At 40.7% G+C, this 22,719-nt stretch overlaps 1 protein-coding gene across 17 annotated transcripts in view; it reads left to right on the forward strand.

Annotated features, from left to right (window-relative positions):
- The window catches only part of LOC134223676 (C-terminal-binding protein), a 307,370-nt gene that overhangs the window by 175,414 nt on the left and 109,237 nt on the right, over positions 1-22,719 (forward strand). The gene's annotated exons all lie outside the window — the stretch shown is intronic.

The following is a 22,719-nucleotide window of genomic DNA, read 5'->3' on the forward strand; positions in this document are numbered from 1 at the left end:
ATGTGCTGTCGGGCGCGCTGCTCTTGGGAACAAGCATCGGGCAGTAGAGGGTGCCCCGCAATGTCGTTCAATCCCAAGTCAAATCAACAGAAGTACAGGGACGATGGTGAAATATGCGCTTTCTAATGGTTTTCGATGGTGAATGGTTGTGCACATAACAATTGCTAATCGCATATGCTTTTAGGTTGGATTATGTGAAATAATTTGAGTTGCAAACGTGTATATCACTGTCTCTTTGTGGTTAAATTCTCAAAGTTTATTCAAAGTGTTGAGAATAAAAACCTTAAGGTCAAGTTAACAACATTATAATTGGGTAGTTTTCGGTAGCTTGATCAATGTTAACAATTTCATATCATATCATTTTGATGCATTGTTCACATGTATGAAAGTGCTCCGCTATCAATTCCGAGTTGAATTTCCAGTGATAGCGGTGATGATTTCACTTGTCATAAGCGTCATCCACTAAAAGCTCTGAAGTGCTCTATTCAGTGATAATTTAGTGAATGATTGGAAACGATCAAAGGCACTTCCATGTTGATGTACAAATGACGCAAAATGTGAAGCTAAGTGAATCAAACCGATTATAAGCGCGTCGAAGAAGTTGCTCATTATGGGAAGAAGCTCGTGATAAGATAATAATTCACAAGTTGATATCGGTTTTCGCAGAATTTGCTTTCAATGTGTAATAAAAAACGATAAAAAGAGTCGATTCTCACACACTCGTTAGTGTAACGTCCAAATGGAAAATAGTCTACGAATTCTCCACAGATTGTTCGACTGGCATGCTTTCAAAATGACTACATTTTGCCATCGGCACGTTTGAAACCATCTTCTCCTTCATCTTTTAGTTTAGCATTTCTGGCGACCTCTATATGTTCGCCGCTTGAGACGAGACAAGATGATGATGCAGCGTTTGTTTGAGGATGTACCTTTCATTCCAATGGCATACATTACTATACTGAAAGACAAACAAATATTTTCGCAGAGCTGTGTACAGTACATTCAATCTCATTTGAATTCGCTGCTTACGATGTATCTCAAAAGATACGCACTTTCCGACCTCAAGTGCGATGCCTTCTCGTATAAGAGTCTCGTGTTTAGCTCGAGTTAGGTCAAGTTCTGGGATACATTCAGCTACAGTTACTTGGATTTTTCTCATATGATAATCGATTACAGTCTATGATACAGTCTACTGCAGCTTCCCAAACTTCAAGCCACTATTCCACCTTTTACTGCGCTATGCACAATGATATTCCGTTTGATCCGCTCACGCTCTCTTCACGGATGACCCTGTCCTTCACACACCGTCGAGCGCGCACACGGGGTTCTTGTAAACCAAACGAACGCTTTCGTGCATTAATTTTGTCGACGATTGACAGCGCTCTAGACATGGCACATACAGAAACAGATTGACCACGACCGCGGCGAAGGCCTCCGATAATTATACACGTCGTCGCCTGTTGCCACCAACCAACCCGACTAGGCGGGCGTGCTGGCACCAGTTTGCAACCGCGCGCGTCAGTCACGGTTTGGCGCTCGCGTTTCAGCAGCAGTAGCTAGCGGCGATTTGTTGGTCTCTTCGATTGTGATCTATACGCGGGCCGGGTTTGGACGGATTATTTCCACGGCTGCTACACACATACATGGTCACATGCGGACAGGATCTCGGCGAGCTCATTGGCTCCTCTTGGTTTGTTGATGAGATAAATTTGTTTGCCTCATAATTGAGCTTACGGGTGCAAATTTTATTTTATTTTTTCTTCGGCCTGCTAATTAATTATCATCCTTGCGCATTCGTCTTGTTCCGTTTAGCTTATTATGATGGTTTTTATATATTTTCTTTATGGTCGGTTGTCAAGACGTGTGTGGTACATTATTCAATAGGTCAATTACTGACTGAATTTTTGTTGGAAAGTTTTTGCAAGACTGATTATTTCAGGCAGATATGCCGTTTCTACATCATTCGCAGAATGTCTTTAGAGCAATACTGGGCACTCTCCTTTTACCATTGCTGTTTATTTCTCAAATGCTAGCCGTCGCCGTTGCGATCTACTGGAAGATTCTTTAGTGGCTTTTCGTCAGAAAATGACGTGAATTTTTTTTTTCCCTGTCCATGGATAAGGGGCTTGACGTTGATATTTCAAGTGTCTTAAAAAGATTTTTATTTTATTTTTATTTTTGTTGTTTAATAGAGTGCTTTTTTCAAACAAAGGTTAAGTTCAACACTAAATTAAAAAATTAAGATATTTTTCCATTTTTTTATATCTCCTTCACAAGAATATCGTTATTTTAATGGTAATGGTTTGAAAATAAGCTCCGTAGAGAAAATTTTATCACATCTTACTTAAATAAGGTCAACAGTTATACCAAACACTTGAGGTACCATGCCTCCAAGTTAACTAATGGTTAGTGTCGCACGATCTAACAACAACTGCCTATTGGTAAATTTGGAGGTGCCGGCAGGGCTCAGTAGGGGTCTAACTAACATAACTCTAATACTAACAAGACCCTGAAACAAACGCTTATCCAAATAGCATACATCTATTTATACTTGTAGTAGTAGCTAACAATAATTCATTTTGTACCCGTATAGCTGAAGTAGAATTTTAGTAGTGAAAAGTAGAATTTGTAGATTTACTAATTTGGCATTGGAGATAGTGAATGTATCTATTATATCTTCTCGATAATCTTTTATTTTAGTCTCTCTAGCTGCATGGATCAACGCAAAAAACTGTTTCTCTCTTCCTTCTATTAGGTTAGTTAGAAAAATTAGCGGATATATAGGGGACATGACTTAGTGTTTCTCGTATTAAGACAAATTCGCTGACCTTTACCTTATAATAAAATAAATGACCGATAGTAAAATAAATGACTGAAATTTAAAGATATCAAATAAATAATAAAAAACGAAAATAAATACATGACCATCGGTGGACAGAAAGACAAGAGACAGAGTTCTGTTTAGAATAGTTAATTGAGACCATTGCACTCACAAGATAGAGAATAACTAGTACCACTATTATTGCCACAAGACTAATAACTTGACCACTTACGGAAATGAGGATAGACCATATGATGCGTTCATCCACTATTATATTGAATATTGTATACCCTGAATCTGAATAACTGAATTTTAGACCTCATTATTTTAATAAATAATAAAGGTTTGAATATTAGAAAAGGAATAGAACTTGACCAAAAAAGCAATTACGGAACAACTGGACAGAAATTTTGTATAATGATCACTATTAGACTACTGAAACTTTAACATATGACATTACTGTGACTGATAGGATACAATTAACTCGACGACGTATTGACAAACATCCGATACTCAACCGTGTTAAAATAAGGGAAGCTCTTCAATGTGTCCATTTATTACAATAGTACTTAAATTAATCTATTTTGAAACTACCCTTCCAGAATGATATCATTACATCTTTATTCGAAATTGTTACTTGGAAATGGCAACAGTACCACCCGTTGTCAACATAGACTACTATTACGTATTGAATGTCGGCTCCAAGTAACTAATAATTAAATTTTCATGTTAACTACTTATTCAGAAAACATCTATGTACATGTTGAGCTTCCATTATTTGTTCGGTTTATAATTGACAGACTGTAGATAGAAAGAATAATGTATCGGTATGATCACAATACTAGTGAGGCCTAATGTGACCTAATAAGTAAGGCCACAGTGACCTAGTGAGCAACATAGCTTGAGTCGTCTGCTAGTATTGTGTATCACATGGAGAGCCCAGCCGAGATACCAGTCTATTAAGACTACAACTGGTCAACTCTCAAAAAAAAAAAAAAAACGTGAATTTTTTTTTTTTCGAGGAAATGGAAATTTCGAATCACACCCCCAAAAGTAGTAACCTAGGATAGGATGTGACAATTCAATTGAGACTGCCTTGTTGTTTTTTAGTCGGTTGCTCTGACGAGGTGGTCGCCAATGCAGCCAAATTAATTTGGTACAAAATCTTCCAAACATCATGTATCAAAACTTGACGTTTTTCTTTCCGTTCTATCCATTATTTATGTAAGAGAAGCGAATGACTAACAGAGAGAAGTTTTTCGCTAATTAAAAAAAGAGTTTTAGATCTAAAATGACAGAAAAGTTGATGATAATGCCTAAAACCAACAGTTTTAAATCTATACAACCATTGAGAATAATTTATATGGCGTTTGCAGTTCAATATAAATTAGTTTTGTGTCGAAAAACTCGAACTCAAACATTCACGTAAATTTCTTAATATCAATTTTACAAACCAGCAACACGGCCAAACTAACAACATGCTGCCCTACGAAAAACGCGTCGCCGCCAATCGAAGTAATCGATTGTCATTTCCAACCAATCAGCAACCGGTACGATTGTGACAGAAAATCGGTACGATTTTTGATGACTAATTGACGCATCCTATCCTAGGTAGTAACTATTTTACACAGTGTTGAGCTGAATAATTATCAGACGATAATGATTGCAATTTTCATGTGAAAACTTTGCACGTGAAAACAGTAGGCGAGCTGTCGCCGGAGACACCTTCTTAAATTTTGTAATCAAACTATAATAGACACAGAATTTTCATTCAAAAATCATTAACAGCTAATTGTCAACAGTCCTGTTATATCTTTTATTTGGCGTTATGTTCAGACCTGTGCGCCGCCACGCCACCGTCGCTGACGATTTTATTGCTCCGCCGCCGTCAAAAATGAACCGGTGCGCAGCCATTTGGAAATTTAACACGCCGCCGAGGTTATTAAAGGACCATTGAAGCTAAATTGTTTCGTACATTTTTACTGAAGTTTTATCAAGTTCTGGCCCGAAACACACATTTTCATTCACCTTTATATGACATTTATCTACTTCCAAGTACTTTTACTTTTATCCAAATAATCCTCCAGGAATTCAAACCAAAAATTTCTCTGAGAATTAGATTAGATTAGTAAATCCTTCAGGAATTATGTATTTTATAAAGTTTTTCAGGATCTCAGATTTTTCTAACAAAAATTGATTCGTGAATTCAAAAAAAAAAAATATTTTGGCACCGTTCATGGAATTTTCTAAGGAATACCTTAAGTAATTTTTGAGGAAATCCATAGAGGGACTTCCGAAAGAATTTTCGAAGTAAATTCCATTTTCTTTAAATTTTCTTTTTGGCAGTAATTTCTGGAGTTGGGTGATAATTTTCTATATAAGAGTTTATGACTGAAATTGTACTTGTAAGATTGAAGTCTTTCGGCGACAGTTGTTTTAATAAGTATTAAATACGTGGTTGGTCCGATAAGACGTATTTAGGAGCGAAAAAGTTATTTATTGAGACTGCTATCGCCAAAAAATGCAATCGTTTCTGGCGAAGTTCCCGGGGAATATTCCATTATATAATTTGAAGAGAACTTTCCGGGTGGATTCTCAGAAGAATATCCAAAAATGTTTTTATAGAAATTTTTGGAAAAATTTTGTTACTATTTCTGTAGGAATAACCGGAAAAATTGCTGAAGGAACTCTTTTAGGAATTTGCAGAATAAATCCTGAAGGAACAGCTTGAGAATTATTTTTAAAAAAGTCGAGTAGAATTCTCGAGAGCTGTATGGGAGATGGTTATAGAGGAATTCCATGTGAATTTCGGAAGGAATTCAAAGGGAATATCAGGAGAGTTCTCGAATATCTTATTAAAAGCTCTTGTATCTGTGAAATAATCTAATGGAATTCTCATGTGAATTTCTGGAGTAGCCCCTGGTGGAATTCCTGGCGGAGCTTCTGATAGATTTTCCGGAGTAAATTCTGAAACAATAAATGGACGGAAAGGGAGGGGGTCCCGTAGCGTAGTTAGCTACACGTTCGCCTTACAAGCGGATGGTCATGTGTTCGATTCCCAGCCCCTCCACCAAACCCTCGTCAGTCGCCGGATCCGCAGCCCATACGGTGGCGTTTGGGGTTCGCGCCTTACCGTCACGGCTGTCTGATGACAACTGACAACTTGTTCTTCTCGGAGACATTCCTCCAACGTTACCCGGATAAATGGCAACCAAACAATGCAACGATCATTGGACACACACGACATGGACAAACGGACACAATGCACTCGCGATGAGATGGACTGGCAACGACAACAATAATGAATAATGGAAATCTAAAAATAGATTCTGTGTGGATTCTGTACAGCAGAATACTACAGTAGATCTCGGCACAGTAGGGGTTTAGAAACACAGAGTGCCTACCAAATAAAGAAAGGAATAATAATAATAATAACTGGACGAACTTCCGAAGGAATTTGGGGATAAGCTTTGGGAAAAAAAAATCTGAACATATTTCTGGAGGAAATCCTGAAATAAATTACGGAGGAATTCCTAAAAAAACTTTCGTAGGAATTCGTTGAGAAATTTTCAGATAAATTTCTGGATGAACTTCCGGATGAACTACCGGAGGAATTTCTGGAGGAAATTCCGAATAAATTTCTAGAGCAACTTCCGGAAGAAACTCTTGCGGAAGCTTTCAGAAAAATTCTTGAAGGAACTTTAGATGAAATTCTTAAAGGAACTTTAGGAGAAATTCCTATAGGAACATCCGGAGGAACTAAAGGAGGAAATTCTGAAGGGATTCCTGGAGAAATTTTCTGACAAAATGCTAGAGGAACTCCCGGAGGAATTCCTAGCGGAAATACCTGGAGATGCTATTGAAGGAATTCTTGAAGGAATCTCCGGAGGAATTTCCGGATGAGATTCTGTAAAAATTATTGGAGAAACTTTTGGAGACATTCTTGGAGTAACTTTCGAAGAAATTCCGGAAGGTACTTCCGCAGAAATTCCTTTAGGAACTTATGGAGAAATTCTTGGATGAACTACCAGAGGAATTCCTGGAGGAACTTCCGGGAGAATTCTTGAAGGAAATTTAGATGAAATTCTTGAAGGAACTTAAGGAGAAATTCCTATAGGAACATCCGGAGGAATTCTTGGATGAACTAAAGGAGGAAATTCTGAAGGGATTCCTGGAGAAAATTTTTGACAAAATGCTGGAGGAACTCCCGGAGGAATTTCAGCGGCAATACCTGGAGGTGCTTCCGAAGGAATTCTTGAATCAATCTCCGGAGGAATTCGTAAAGGAATTTCCGGATGAGATTCTGTAGAAATTATTGGAGAAACTTTTGGAGACATTCTTGGAGGAACTTTCGAAGAAATTCCGGAAGACTTCCGGAGAAATTCCTGGAGGGACTTATGGAGAAATTCTTGGATGAACTACCAGAGGAATTCCTAAAAGAACTTGCAGATGAATTCCTGGAGGAACTTCCGGAAGAATTCCTGGGAAAAATTCCGGAAGAATTCCTGGAAGACCTTCCAGACGAATCCCTGGAGGAACTTCCAGAGGGATTCCTGGAGGGTCTTCCGGAGGAATTCCTGGAGGAACTTTCGGAGGAATTCCAGAAAGAACTTCGGAGGAATTCCTGGAAGAACTTCCGGAGGAATACTTGAGGAATGCCTGGTGGAACTTCCGGAGAAATTCCTGGAAGAACTTCCGTAGGAATTTCTAGAGGAACTTCCGAAAGAATTTCTGGAGGAACTTCTGGAGGAATTCCTGGTGGAACTTTCGAAGGAATTTCTGGAACAACTTACGATGGAACTCTTGGAAGCTTCCAAAGAATTCCGCAGATTTTTTATGCATAAAATTTGCCCACGCCGCCGCCGGAGGGAGGTTTAGAGAATTTGAAATTTTGACAGGATTGACAGGCTGAGTGTTGAAGTTGAATATCTAAACAAGGATATACTGAGGGTCGTGGGTTCGAGTCCCATCGAAGGGAAAGTGATTACTTCCAATACATTTTTCAAATCAATATCTTCCACATAATGTACATATTCACATATGAGTTTTCACAACATTGTAAATTTAGATGATCCAAACTTAAAACCTATCTCTATTACACATATTTAATTTGTATTTTTTCTTTTATTTTCAGGTATGTGTTATAAGAAAATATTATGGTTTGAACCCATTGCGTGTAAGTGAAAAAATATTCATATTCTCAATGTGATTATTCTATTTAAATGTCTATTTGAACAGTTGTTGCAATCTCTGGCAACTATCATACATAAGCCTTTTTAAGCTCACTATAAAAAACTCTCTGAAAAAAACAGTTCATCACCCGTCTGGGAGGTCGACAGACAAGGAAACTCCGATAAAAAGGGAGGAGGCCAAATTTCGTACACCCCAGGACACGCCTGAGAGCTGCGAATACAATGTGTTTATATTATGACCAGTTAAGCTTGAACAATTTATTTGAGTAAAATCGAAAGCTTAGAACTAACACTTTTTTTTTTTAATAATGTCAAATTTATTCAATAAGATTGTATACATTTCTCTGCGGAGAAGTATCCCTATATAGCAGGTACGTTGACTCAGGATCTGATAACTATGCGTGCGCTGATCTCCTAAGGTTTGGGTACTGCCAATGTATGTGGAACCTGGCCTTAACTGGCTTGTGTTAGAAGTCATTAGTTTGGTTGAGCATGCAACATTCATTTGGAAATCAAATTCTTCTTGAATGAAGTCCGGATTAAGACTTCTTTTTTATCATTCAATTGCATGTGGTGAAATGGTGCAATCAGAACTTTGAACCTTAAGAAAGTTGCTGCCGTGGTGGTGGCTGGCAGAGGCGACTCGTCCATATGTTCTACCTGTTCATGGAACAGGTAACCATTTTTAGTTCAGAAGTAGGAAACTTAATGTCCTTACAATTAATTTCTTTGCAAATATTATATATTAATTTCTTGGCAAATGATTACTCAGTGAAATTTTTAAACAAAGTTTCACGTAATGTTTCCAATGATGGTTTAATATCTAACGAAACAAAACGTTGCGTAGACAGATCAACTCAGACAAGATCAGCTAAATTTGTGTTTCTCCGACGAATAACAGCACACCACATCACATAGAAAGCTTTTGCCAGTCGTACGATTCATAAAGAACCAACAGCAGCGCTGTCAGAAGTAAAATTTAAAGCCTGCGCCATGACGAAAGTTTTGAAATAATTTCCTCCTTGGTATGCTCACTCGTTCTCCGCGCGCGTAGAACCAGCGTGAGCGTTGCCAGCTTTCTTCGTTTCCTCACATCATCCTCTTTCGCATGCAACGCAGGCACGTTTAGATGAATGTTGTGCGTGCTATGTGCGCAGGAGTCCAACCAGTTCGACGCGCTGCGAGAACAATCAACGACGCGACGTATCTTCGGTTAGACTCGGTCGGAGTGTCGGGCTGTGCTTTGCCGAACACGCTAACTTTCACCTACTCAGTGACTAAGTAAAATTGTATTGCTCTCTCTTTCTATCCCACGGAAATTTTACTCAATTTTCCAACTCAGAACTATGAGTAATCCTGCTTTTGACGGAAACTGAGTAAAATGTCCGTGAGAAGAAAAGAGATGGCAATACAATTTTACTCAGTCACTGAGTAGGTGAAAGTTAGAGTGAAAGGCGCACCGCGACCGCACACGCTTTCGTTCATACTTCGATGATTGGGAACGGTTTGTTTTTTTTTCTTTGAATTATTTAATAATGTTTTTTTTTTTTTTTTCAAATAATCAAAATCAATCAACATAGAAAAAAAGGCATAGTTTTCACTAAATTTGAAAAACTAAATAATTCTAAAACATTTCAGTGGACTCAATCTGGGGTCGCATCAAATGATGATACTAATAATGGTTAATTACATTTTCTTCATAACAACAAAATATGTGAGAGTTTTTAAATGCTAGGGACGATGGGTCCTGCGCACCCGAATGGTGGAAAGAGCCGATATGAAAGATCTCTGTTCTGAGCAATATCCAGTTATCGTCAACTATTACCAAGTTAGATTTCGGACGACTTGGGAGTGTTTTAAATTTTAAGTGCATCTTAATTTGAAACATTTTTAGAACAAAAGAGAATAATTTAGTAGGGAGATTAAGAAGCTGTTTATTGTTTTATAAATCCTTTCTGTTTAAATTGTTTTTTTTTTCTAATGTTTGGTTACGTTGTACAAGAAAAGCTTATAATATTAGATCAAATACACAACTTTCATTCGAAACCTCAGCTTGGTGTATATTTTTTTAGCAGGCCGGTAGAACAGGTGTACCAAAAGTTCACGAGACGCCCCTGGTGGCTGGTGGTGCTTAACCTGTTTTCGGTCTAATTAACCAATCACAAGATAGTCATGCTTGTCGACTGCTCCTCGGCACACCAGATTCTATACAAGATGCAGGCAATCTGAGTGGTTGCAGTCGAAACTGCGTTCCACTTCTCCACCGTTTGACACATTCTCTGAATAAGGATATCCGGGATTGTGTCCCGACCGCAAACAACTAGCATAGCTCATTGTTCGACGTCGAAACGAGGAAATACAGTGACCGGCATAATAAAAAGCCCACTAGCCGTTTTTCATACAAAATGGTCAACTTTGGAGATCTAGATCTCGATTGTGTGTGAACCAATTTTGCTGAAAATTTGACCAGAGCACAATGGTCGGATTCGTCAAATTTCACGACATAAATCGATAACTCGAAAACTATCAGTGCTAGAGTTTTGGCGTCTTCAGAAGAAATGATATTCAAGAAAAGATTTATTTTTGGTGTTAGTTGCCATTAGGGTGGCCCTTTTTTTGTAAATCTATTTTTTTAACCTTTTGAGTTAGGAGATCATATTATTCTACAAAATTAAAGAGAATTCAATTCTAAGCATTTTTGCTTAATAAACATTTATTTTATCTTATATAGGTAATGTTTTATGAAAAAAATTACCAAACTTAGATAGGGCGGCCCCGAAAAAAAAAAGTTTTTAGCTTCCACTTTCACCAATTCAAAATATTTTCAAAAACTGAAGCATCGCTTCACGGTCTTTGGTAAGCGCATCTTTTAGTTACATAAGATGGTTGATAGCTTTATTTTCAAACATATTATAAGCGTTTTTTTCATGTAAAAGTGATATTTTTCTGAGCATTCTACTGCAGCTAGTAGCAAATATTAGCAACAATTTCAATCGTATTCTGAAAGTATACATTCAGGCCCATCGAATCCATGATATTTCACTTGTCCATCTTTGTCCACTTTTGTTTGATAATAATATTAGTTTTGTATGAAAAATAAGGAATTTCATGTGAACACTTATACCATCTTTAGGATTTTCCCAATATTCGGTAGAATAAAAGACAGAAACACAGTCTTCGACCAGAGGTCGTATAGACTGAACACCTAGTCAACGGACAGCACACATAATACTCAGTGGACCGGTGAAAAATTTTTCGATCACGAATAGTTCCCTTCTTACCAGAGCTCAGATATAACTTGAATTTTACCACACCTGAGTTTCGACCATATTGATTCATAGGGTACAAAATTATTGCTGTAATACCAAAATGATTTTTTTGGCAAAAATTTTTTTTTAAATGTCTTGAATTCTATAGGTTGAAAACTAATGACTTATTTGGCAAACTCGTATTTTTTATCCTATGAATCAATATGGTCGAAACTTAGGTGTTGTAAAATTCAAGTTATATCTGAGCTCTGGTCAAATTTTCAGCAAAATTGGTTCACACGCAATCGAGATCTAGATCTCCAAAGTTGACCATTTTGTATGAAAAACGGCAAGTGGGCTTTTTAATATGCAAATCACTGTACGAATAGTATGTGCTTTGCAGTTTCATCAACACCTGGGCAGTCAGGGCAGACGGGGACGGGGCTCTCCGCGTGCCCAATCCTGTGGAAGTACTGCTGCCGGAAGGAGTCATGGCCTGACAGGAATTGTGTCAGATGGAAATGAGCTTCCCCATTAAGTCTCCCTACCAAGCTCGATATGTTAGGTATCAGTCGGTGGGTCTACCTACCTTTAGAAGAGTTATCCCACTCGCGCTGCCATCTGGCAACCGAATTCACCCTGATGCGTTCGCCGGCTCCTCTGGTTCCACGTAGCTCGAAACACTCCTCGTCTTCCCGGATGACCATCCCGACTGGCATTATGCTCGCAATCACGCAGGCTGCATCGTGTGATATCAATCTGAGACACATCAAGCAGTATGTGCTCTCCAGCTTCCGCAGATAACTGATTACCCCCAGGGCTCTCGCCCAGGACGGACCGCCGTACCTAAGAATAGATACCGATACGGGTACGCCTGCCAACAGCCTACGTCTACTGGCACACACCTTGGAGCTGTTGGATATCATCCTCGATAATGCCGCAACAGCAGTCGAAGCCCCCTTGCACGCATAGTCGACATGACTGGCGAAGGTCAGCTTGTCGTCTATCACGACCCCAAGGAGCTTCGAACTCGCGACTCCACCCACGTGACTCACTGATATTGAACCGACTTGCGGTTGTTGACGATAACCAGACCTCTAGCGCTCATCCAATCCGCCACCCCGCTGATCGCGTGTGCAACGGTCAATTCTACCACGGGAATTGACTCCCCGTAGACCTCCAAGGCTACGTCATCGGAAATAGCTTTTCAAAATCCAGCCCACCGGCATTCTAAGCCGGTGTTGCGAGAGCGCGATGGCATCCCAGCTTGTGCTGTTGAATGCGTTCTTCACATCAAGTGTTACTGACGCACAGTATCGAATACCTCGCCTTTTCTGTTGGATCGCTATCTCGGCGGTCTTTACCACCGAGTTAATAGTGTCCAACGTGGACTTACCCTTGCGAAAACCGAACTGATTGCTTGACAGGCCGTTCGTACCCTCGGCAACAAGACCAATGTCTGCCTTTTCCATCTTTCGGGGAATCTACACTCATCAAGGCATCTATGCATAGCTAGCCTGAACATGTTCGGGTTTGCTATGATTGCGGAGGAGGAGGTCAGGGACTTGTGGCTCGGAACAAAAAGAGTACTTCGATAATCCTCGCCAATCTATCCGTGGACCGTTCGGGGGATGAAGAGCTCCGTTTGGTCCTAGCCATCACTCACTATACTGTAGGTGTCACCCCATAGGTTCGCGTTGGCTCCTTCGCAAACACGCTCTCTTACTGCTCTTGATGGCTTTGTTAAAGGCCAGTTTCGCAGCTCGAAACTCTTCACGGTGGTACGCTCTTTCATTTTCGGTGCGGGAACGTTGCATCCTTCGTCTAGCCATGAGGCAGGTTGATCGAAGGGCCGCAATCTCGGGACTCCACCAGTATAGCGGGCGTCTGCCATTTCTCGGCAGGGCTTTCCTCGGCATGGTGGCGTCGTACGCGCGTGATAGGACAGCTACCAACGCATCCCCACTTAGTTCCAGGGCCGCGGTGAAAACTTCGCTGTTGAAATGATTGGTTCTCCATCAACGATGTTGCACGCCATAAGATGATCTTAAAGCGAATTGATGATGACTATGGGTGTAACCCTCGTCCACCCTCCAGTCCAAGTCTGGTGCCAGACAAGGACTGACAAACGTTACGTCAATCCATGACTCGACCCCGTTCCTTCTGAACGTGCTAGCGGAACCATCATTGATTAGCACTGCGTCGAGCTTCGCTAGCGCCTCTAGTAACGCTTGACCCCTTCGATTGGTGCAGCGGCTGCTCCACTCCACTGAACAAGCGTTAAAATCTCCTACTATAACGACCGGCTTACGACCCACTCACTAGCTCAGACGATAGCCTATCGATCATCTGGTTGAACTAGTCTAATGGCCACCTTGGTGGGGCATAGCAGCTACAATAGAACACACCATTGATCTTGGCTATCACGACACCCTTAGCAGAAGAGTGTACCACTTCTTGGATCGGGAAATGTCTCGTCGTGCGTATAGCCGCCATCCTGGATCCGTCCGCCACCCAATTGCCGTTATTGACAAGGACGTCGAACAGGAATGCGACATCGGTCCTCGACTCCGAGACCGACTGCCACAGCAGCTGCTGGGCAGTTGCACAGTGGTTAAGGTTCAGCTGTGTTTCTTGCACGGCTTTTTTATGTTTGTCTCTCTGATGGGACACGAAGATCCACCCATAACGTGGTTCAGGTTTGCTTTTTGTTAGCGCAGATGAGGCACTTTGGTGCCTTATCGCATTCCTGCGCAGTGTGCCCTTCCTCAGCAAAACGACTACACAGGTTGCAACGGTCTGGACCCTTACAGTTGTAGGACTTGTGCCCCGACTCTAAGCACCGATTGCATTTGTCCACTGAAGGCGGCTGAAGTTTGCTCATTGGGCATACTTACCAGCCGATCTTCAACTTCCCTCGCTCCATTACCTTTTTGGCTTCCGCAACCGATATCCTAAGGTATGCTACCTTCGTGCCAAAGGGCCGTCTCTTTCTGTACCGCACTGGTTTCTTGCGGCAGAGACGAAGTCGTCCTCGTTCGTGACCTCGTCCAGTTGCTTGCACTGGAGGGTCACTTCCGCCCCCAACGACCTCACCTTGGCGTCGTCACCCAAGACCTCTTGGGCCAGCTTCATGTAGTCAGTCCCACTAGCCTGCGCTCCACGTTTCAGAACCAAGATCATTTGCCTGTTTGGCACGTCCTGACACAGCGCCGAAAGCTTTTCGACCGCCCGCATCGATTTAGGGACTTCCTTATCAGTTTGCAACAACAAGGCCTCCCCTCTGTCCTTAGCTTTCATTGCGAGTCGACTTCCGCTTTGCCCTACTGACCAGCTGCCAGGGATTTTCGATCGGCTGGTACCCTCTTGTGGCCTGGCGACCTTCGCCTGGTTGGTGCCTTTCGCCTTTTTGGGCCGAGAAGTCACCTTCTCGGGTCGATGCCCTTTGGGCTCCTCTGCACCCCGATCTGCTCCGTCCAAACGACGTTTGGCCTTTATGGTCGCACGTCGTTTGGCTTTGCTCTGAGCGCCTTCGCCGAATTGCTGCCTGAGCCGTTTCGGGTTAGCCGCAGTTTTTTCTTCATTGGCCGTCAGGGCGCCCCTTGGGCCATGGAGAAGGCATCGGTTTGGGTACCTTTGTCGGCCTTCTATCTACCCACCGCCCACCTGATAAACGCATCCTTTTCTTGTCTTTCGACTCGAACAGATGTTCTGCCTTGCGTTCGCGAACTCGATGATATTACACGCATCCCGGGTAGTGGCCCGCCGGTGCTGCTAGTGGTAGTGGCCCGCCGGTGCTGCTAGTTGCAGCGTCTGTCCAAACCCCCTTGACAAAAGGGTTTACCACCTCCATGTTGAACGCATCGTCAAAATATTTTTTTTTAGCTTCACTCATTGTAATTGGGTCCCTCTTGTGGCTGCCATCAAAGATGGCTAGAAGCAACAAAATACCCGACTTCTCTGATTTTACGAAGACATGATAAGCGCCGCATGTGAACAAAAACTGAACTGCTACACTGTTAATTTTAATCGAAATGTCGATAAAATGTCAATAAAATAAAACAATAACAGCTGAGCCTTTGCACCATGCAAACAACTCTTACAAGGAGATGGCCAAAAACAGTTTCTTGAAATTTGAACTGGCAAGCTTACCCATCTTATTTTTATTAAATAAAGTGCGTATATAAAAATTATATTCGATAATTCGAATAACATGTTATTCAGGCTGTAGTGCGGACATAGTATGAGACCCTGGATCGAGTTTTGTCAGAACCCGGGTATCGATAAGAACAGTCAAGTCTGCTTGAAGCATTTCGTCAACTCTGCTTTTACAAATCACAGAAAGAAATCTCAAGGGAATGTTTATAAGAACAATCACCCCTATTCTTGTTTACGGACAAACGAAACTTTCGAACGAACGCAGTTCGTTCGAATCGTTTCCCCATTTGATTTTGCTGGCGTAAACGAGAATGCACATACGCTTTCGTTCGAAAGCGCGTTCGTACGTAAACAAGAATAAGGGTGAATGATAACAAAGTCCAACTATTAAAACTATTTTAGCTTAAGGCATTTCGCAGCTTGATCGCATTTCCCGGCTAATCCAGCAGCAGTAATATCAACTCCGATGGAAATAGATGTTTCATCGATAGAAAAGCAACTGCAATGGATTTGGACCACGAATATGAGGATAACGAAATTGATGTTGCTGGAGAATTGAGAAATGTCAACATCGATCAGCAAATACACCTAACTTACGAAAATCCAAGGAAAAATCGCGACAAGCATTTGGTCCATGATCATGATTACGCATTGGACATTGGATGTGGAACGAGTTATTAATTCCTGATAGAGAGAAGACAGCTCGCTTTATTTACGTTCATCCTAATGTCACCGCGATCCAGTCACTGCGAACAGAAAAAATAAACAGTACGATGCAACTTCAAATGGTCGTAACCAAAATGATTTATTTGGCAATTTATGTTCGCAACTTTTCTTATATCTACTACAGTGAATTGAACCCCTTAAAATCCATGTAAATGATCCCGTATTATGAGAAATCGGTTTTGTTCCACGTTAGGAAGTTCATCACCATTAAAATCAGCTAATTCGAACAAGTTTTTATTGGAGTGAAAAATGTTGCTTCCGACGTTATGAATTGTTACTTTGATTACAACAAATTTTGAGTTTCCACACAAATAAAGAAAAAGCAGACATAATAAATAAACGATCTGTCAGTGAGCTGGCTCCTCTCTCTCAGATTAATTCTGTTTAGCGACTTGTTATAGGGCACTGCACGAAAAAATCTCTTTCTTTTTCGTTCTTCATAAATTTTGACGTTTACTGGCCTTGTTGTTTTCTAATTTCTTTGCAACGAGAAAGAGACAAAGCAGTCCGTGCAGTGCCCTATAGTGGAGGAGGAGAACATAGTTTTAAAGACAAAAGTCAGGAGCTATCAGAATAATATGTCCAAACAGAAGTCACGATTCAACAAATACAGATGGTGTTGCCGAGTAACTGACGTTTGTTTTTTATTTACATTTTCAATACACGGTAAACGGTAAAACGCTAAAATAGTTAATGCTTGACTTTTTGTGCAACAGATGGAAGCACATTCATTGATTTTCGTGTCTCCGGTGAGATGTATGAAAAGCTTTCAACTCGTTTATCTTGTTGCTTCTTGCCATCGAATCGCCTTTAATGATCCCATGGTTATCTTTGCATGCCAGAGTCGGATCAGCGCAAGTCAGGAAAAGGCATCTGAGCCTACTCCCACCCAGCAGGTAAAGCTTGGTGGCAGGATTGGACATCGTGCTACAAAGCCCGCCACGGTTCTAGGAGACGGAAGACAGCCTAGCCATTAGCCCACTCGGCGGTTCGAGTCAGTGTCACCCGGCTCTACTAAGAGAGTAGAATGTCAGACTGCCGCCTCTCGCTTTCACAATATTACAATATCCAAGAGTCCGCTGCCAAGCCCCACCACGTCCTAGGCAGGACCCCTAACCCCTAGTCCCTGCTGCCCAACACTGCACCTGGGATCGTAGATGTGTAACAAAGATGAATTTACAGTCAGGTCACTATCAGTCATCATTTAGAAGAAAAAACAACCGCTACAGGACGAAATAAACAAGGGTGTCATTTTCACATAAGTTGGACCTTCCGGAAGGCCATCGTATGATCATCTGAGATCATAGATCATAGATGGGTAACAACTGTTAAATCACGCTCAGTTTACTTAGAAATATAACATTGATGAACCGAACTTAAAAGTTCAATACTAATGTCTTTTAATTCCAGTCAATGTCACTTTTCGATGGTGAAGTTTTTAATGTTTCAGCTGGATGAATACAAGACAGTAGGTGGTTGTTCTCCACTCCACTGTGAAGCAGAGCCAAGCGACAGATAAAAATCCGAATAGTGTTGTGTAACGAGAAATAAACAAAGAACACTAAAGCATGCTATAAATCATACCAACCTCTTCATTTTTCCGCCTTCGAATTGCCTGAGCGAAAGATGTGTTCCGTTGGTGCCACAACGTGTCTTGCTGATCTCAAACCAAACATGCTTACCTAGCGGGGGGAGTACGTGCTGTTCTGGATCCACTGAGACTGACAATATCAGATGTAAACTAATAATAATAGTAGAGTCATTTTAGAGTACTTCTTCATATATGTAGTACGGACCTTGAACACAATCTTTTATCGACGATGCAGGTACTATCCCACTAGTTTCGATCGAAACATTTTTAACTTTCGCATACACCAAGGTGTCACTAAAAGGCTATATCTTCACTTCAAAAAACAAACTTTTTCTTAAATACTCATGCTTAACCAATATGATTACTATTGCTTATCGGCCTGATCCATCATTGCGTTCGAAAGTAGTTCCAAAATACGAATTCCCAAACGCATAAAGGAAACATCACTTGTTTTTAGCTTGATTTATCCGATTTGCTTGCAGTAAGTTGCTTTAGATGTTTAGGAATCCATCAATGAGTATGAATGAATGCAAATAATATGATTTTTCAGTGAAAGTCAACAAACATTGCTAGGTGGATAAATCAGGAATTTTGTCATATCATCGAGTGAGAAATAGAACCATTATGTCTACGCAGCCAAAAATATTCCGCATGTAATGCAGTCTGAACCGTATCCAATTTCCACGTTCAATGGCCCTCCTAATCAACCAACAACTGCGACAACGGGCTAGTGTAAGGCTTAATTGCCTCCGCAAGCACAATGCTAGCAACAAATCTGTTTCGGGAAAACTCCAACCACAAACCACCTCTCATAATAATTCCCTGTATCGTTGAACGCCTGCATGCCCACGGTATGACGGCCCTCGATTACAATACTCTTATGGTCGTGCCCCGCCATTTGGTTGGGCACTTCTCACTATTGGGTCGCCGTTCCGTGTGGTGCCACCATAACCGAGTGTGACGGCGGCAGCGGCAAACAAGTGCTGACGTGCGCACTCTTCGTTGAGCTGACATGATGATAAAAATGTTTTGCAGAAGTATGCATTTTTTTTTGCAGTTCCTCGTGTTATTTTATTATGCTGCCCTTTCGGTTTCCCTCGGTCGGCATCATCATCGGGGTGAGGTCGTTTGATTCAGTTTGGTAACATAGTCGATGGCTACACTCGGACAAATGCGTTCATAGCATGCATAAGCAAAACTAAACCATGATGATGTGAATTAAAATTTGAAATACGAATCTTTTTAGATATTGAAAACTTATCGGATATTTCGGAATGAAGGCACTCATAAGTCCAATTTATCATTTTTACAGGTTGATTTGACTAAGTGTGCATAGGTGGTAGAGGTACCGATAATCTCTTACGACAGACGCCTCTGGCCTTGATTTGCTGACGTAGCTCAACCGTATTTCTATGGCTACGAGAGCAACCTTCCCGCGACGGAACGGCGACGACGACGACGCGGTTGGAGAGTTGTGGAACAGCGAAACAGTGCAAACCAGAGAAAATGCTTGCTACTACTAAATTTTACGAACTGTGTGTTGGGGCTATTGCTGAGGCTGCCAGTGCGGTAGCTTCGGTGTCCGGCGCAACAGTAGAAGAGAAGCAGACGAAAATCAAATTATGTTTGCATTTGCGAAATGTTTCTCGGAGGTGCTTTCGCGCTGGAATCCCTTTCGGTGTGAGATTGATTGGTTGAACTTTGTTACTTAATTGGGCTGCACTGGAAGCACATAAACCAGAACTAGTATGGAGAGAGAGATAACCTTTGACCGGGAGTAACCTAGATGGGTGCCCAATTATTACAATCGAGGAATGCTGTTGTTGCAAGCCGAAATTACTTCACGTCGGAAGCGAATACCTTAATGGGAGCTCTATAGCTAAACCACCGTAGATCATCCAATTGCCCTCATTGGATACACAAATTGTCAACCTGTTATTATAACGCTTCGAATATGTCTCACATCAAATGCGAATGTCAATCAACTTGTTCTAAAAATACCATCCCATCTAAACTTGCCAAATCATCAACAAAATGTTTAGACTGACGCGCTGCGCTTCCCAACACCCAGTCTTCACACAAAAGCATCAACCATCGCCGTCAATCGTAAGGCTGATTATCCACATCGATTACCGGCCGTCTTGGTGAATTATTGCGATGCCTCCATCCGACGCCCCTCGCCTCAACTGAACATCATCATCATCGGGTGTGGCGGTCTGCGCAGCATGTGGTGCACATTCGCGCCATCATTCACACCTACCCATCCATCTATCCATCGGCTTCTGTCTATGCGCGCCTGCCCGTCGCGCCGCGGATATATTATTTTGGAATATTTCGCACTTCATTAAACGACAGTGGAAAGTTCCCATTTTGCGTAGTCGTGGCGTCACATTCAAGATCGCGAAATCAGTTAGGGTAAATGCACCATCAGTTGTTTCAACGATCAACAACAGAATACTACAATTTAAAAAATAATGTGTTTCGGCGCAGCATACGAGAAAGGAAAAAATAACCATGTTATGTCGGTAGACATTATTGTATTGTGCCTTACGTAAGTGGTCACTGATTATTTGACCTCGTTTGTAACTTTAAAGTTCATCCGTCGTCTAGCTGATATTGCCAGTAAACGCGCTGATCACTGTAAGAACAAACGATAAAAATATGTAAACATTTTGAATCTCAGCAGGGAATTCGAAAATACCTTCATATTTTAAAAATATACCAAGCAGGTATTAATTGCATTTCAAGAGCAGTTTTGTAAATGAATGTTTATTTTCTACGCGACGCCAGATGTGAAGGGTATGCAGCAACGGTACCTACTGAACCGGTGTGTCGTTGTAGTTGGGTTGAAACATAAATAATGAGCTCTCTGGTACCAAGGAATAAGGTGTCGACCGAGAGCGAGGAGGTATATTTGGATATTTTTAGCATTCGGCGGACCAAAGCGCTTTTTTGTGTTTTCTTCAAACCGCATGCACAGAGGGTTGTTTATATCGCTTACACTGCTGCACTGGGAAGGTAGGAGCTCGCTATATTAGTGTTTCTCAAACTATTTTTTTATATTTTTTAGCAGTAACGTTGATTAGAGATGCGATCCTTTACATGTCTACGTATATTTTCCACCATCCAGATTTAAATGAAAAATCATCAGAATTACCAAAACAACTTGACAACATCTGTTTTCAGCCCATCGCCAAACGATAATCACTGTTGATGAGAAGGCAAAAAAATCGGATGAATGCGCGTTGCACACATTCTCTTCTCTTAGGAGACCGACCTTTCAAACCAAACGGGTAGGAAGTCGAGACGCGGTGACAGTGTTCAGTTTGGTTCTTTTATTATAACCCTTTGTTATTGTTAGTTGATGGCGATGAGACGAGCAGATGAGCGTCGAAGAAAAACGCTATTACAAAACGGGCGAAATAGAGAATTTGTGTGGTCCAAGTTTTTGTCTGCCTCGTGTTTTTTGCATGCTATGTGCCTGTTAAACTGACGGCTTTTTTGTCTGCTATGTTTCGTTGAGCTTCTGGATCTAAATTGCATCCAACTTTTAAAGCTTTTTATGTTTTAGTTTCTGAAATCAGCAAAATCCAGGAAGAATCAAATTCAAAAAGTAAAAAAATAGACTAAACTAAAAAAGAAAAAAATATTTGCCTGGCGAATGTTTAGTGATTAAAAGAGCGATACAAATATGTGCTGCACGTTCTATCTTATGTTATGGATTTTAAATTAAAAATATTGACCAAATCAAATTATAAAACTTGATGATTTTCAAAATCATTCTTGATCATATAGGTAATTTTTATTTTTTTGTAACTATACTTAACTGCTTATCTGTGTGTATGTGTGTGAAAAGTTACCATAAAAACATTACCAAAGTGTTGACATAGTTATTCGATTTTCTCACAACAATATCCATTCGACACAGCGTAGTTGATCACTGTTCAATTTCGTATCGATTGCACACTCCAGTAAAATCATAATATTCAAATAGCAGAGATTGGATAACAAAATGCTATTTCACAGTAGGGTATAGTTTATGCAATATTTGCAAGCAAGCTCTTCTACCCGGTTGACTTAAACACAACAAAAGCTTTAATGGGTACGTATGTAACTTGAGACGCGGCTTTTTGCCTTTCTTATACAACAAAGTTGTACCGAAAAGCTATCATTTGACTCCGAAAACGAACTTTTTATAGAAGCCTCGGAGACCCAAAGTGTTGTATACCAATCGAATCAGCTTGACGAGCTGAGCAAATGTCTGTCTTTCCGTGTGTATGTATGTGTGTATGTGTGTGCACAAAAGCTACGAAAAACATTAGACAACTTTTCATATAGTAAATCTTAACCGATTTTCTCGCAACAAGTTCCATTCGACAGGGGACAAAGCATTGATCACTAATAAATTTTATAACAATCGAATGATGCGTTTAAAAGTTATGAAGAAAATGGTACATTTAACCATATTAGCACCATATATGGTTGGTGTCTTGGCTAAATGCGAGAAAAACAATACCACTACTCACTCGGTGAATTAAATTGTTTTTTGTAAGATTTTCACAGCATTAGTATAGGGAGACTCGCAAATGTATGAATAATTGGATTGTGTAACAATGAACGAGAAAGGCATGATCACTGCTAAGTGGATTTATCTGGATTTTTGGATGCAGAATGATTTAAAAATGCATGAAACCTCGATATCTGATCATAGATGCCGTATGTTTTAGCTTCTATCGCTGAGATAAAGGTTAGTTCAGTGCGAAAAATTTCCTTATCAATAAACGAGCGCTCGTGGTTTTTTTTTGCAATTTTTTTTTGTTCGTGCCGATATATATTTTTTTTGAAGGAGATTTTGGGGAGATTTATTTCTATTTTTTTTTTAATATATCCCCTGACCTTTTGGAGTCCAGTAGGACATGAATTTTATTAAATACTAGCGAAAGAAACCCAGCTTTGCCCGGGTGTTGCAAATGTCACAATGAA

Source organism: Armigeres subalbatus, chromosome 1 (genome assembly GCF_024139115.2).
Source record: "Armigeres subalbatus isolate Guangzhou_Male chromosome 1, GZ_Asu_2, whole genome shotgun sequence".
In the NCBI taxonomy this organism is placed as follows: Eukaryota; Metazoa; Arthropoda; class Insecta; order Diptera; family Culicidae; genus Armigeres; species Armigeres subalbatus.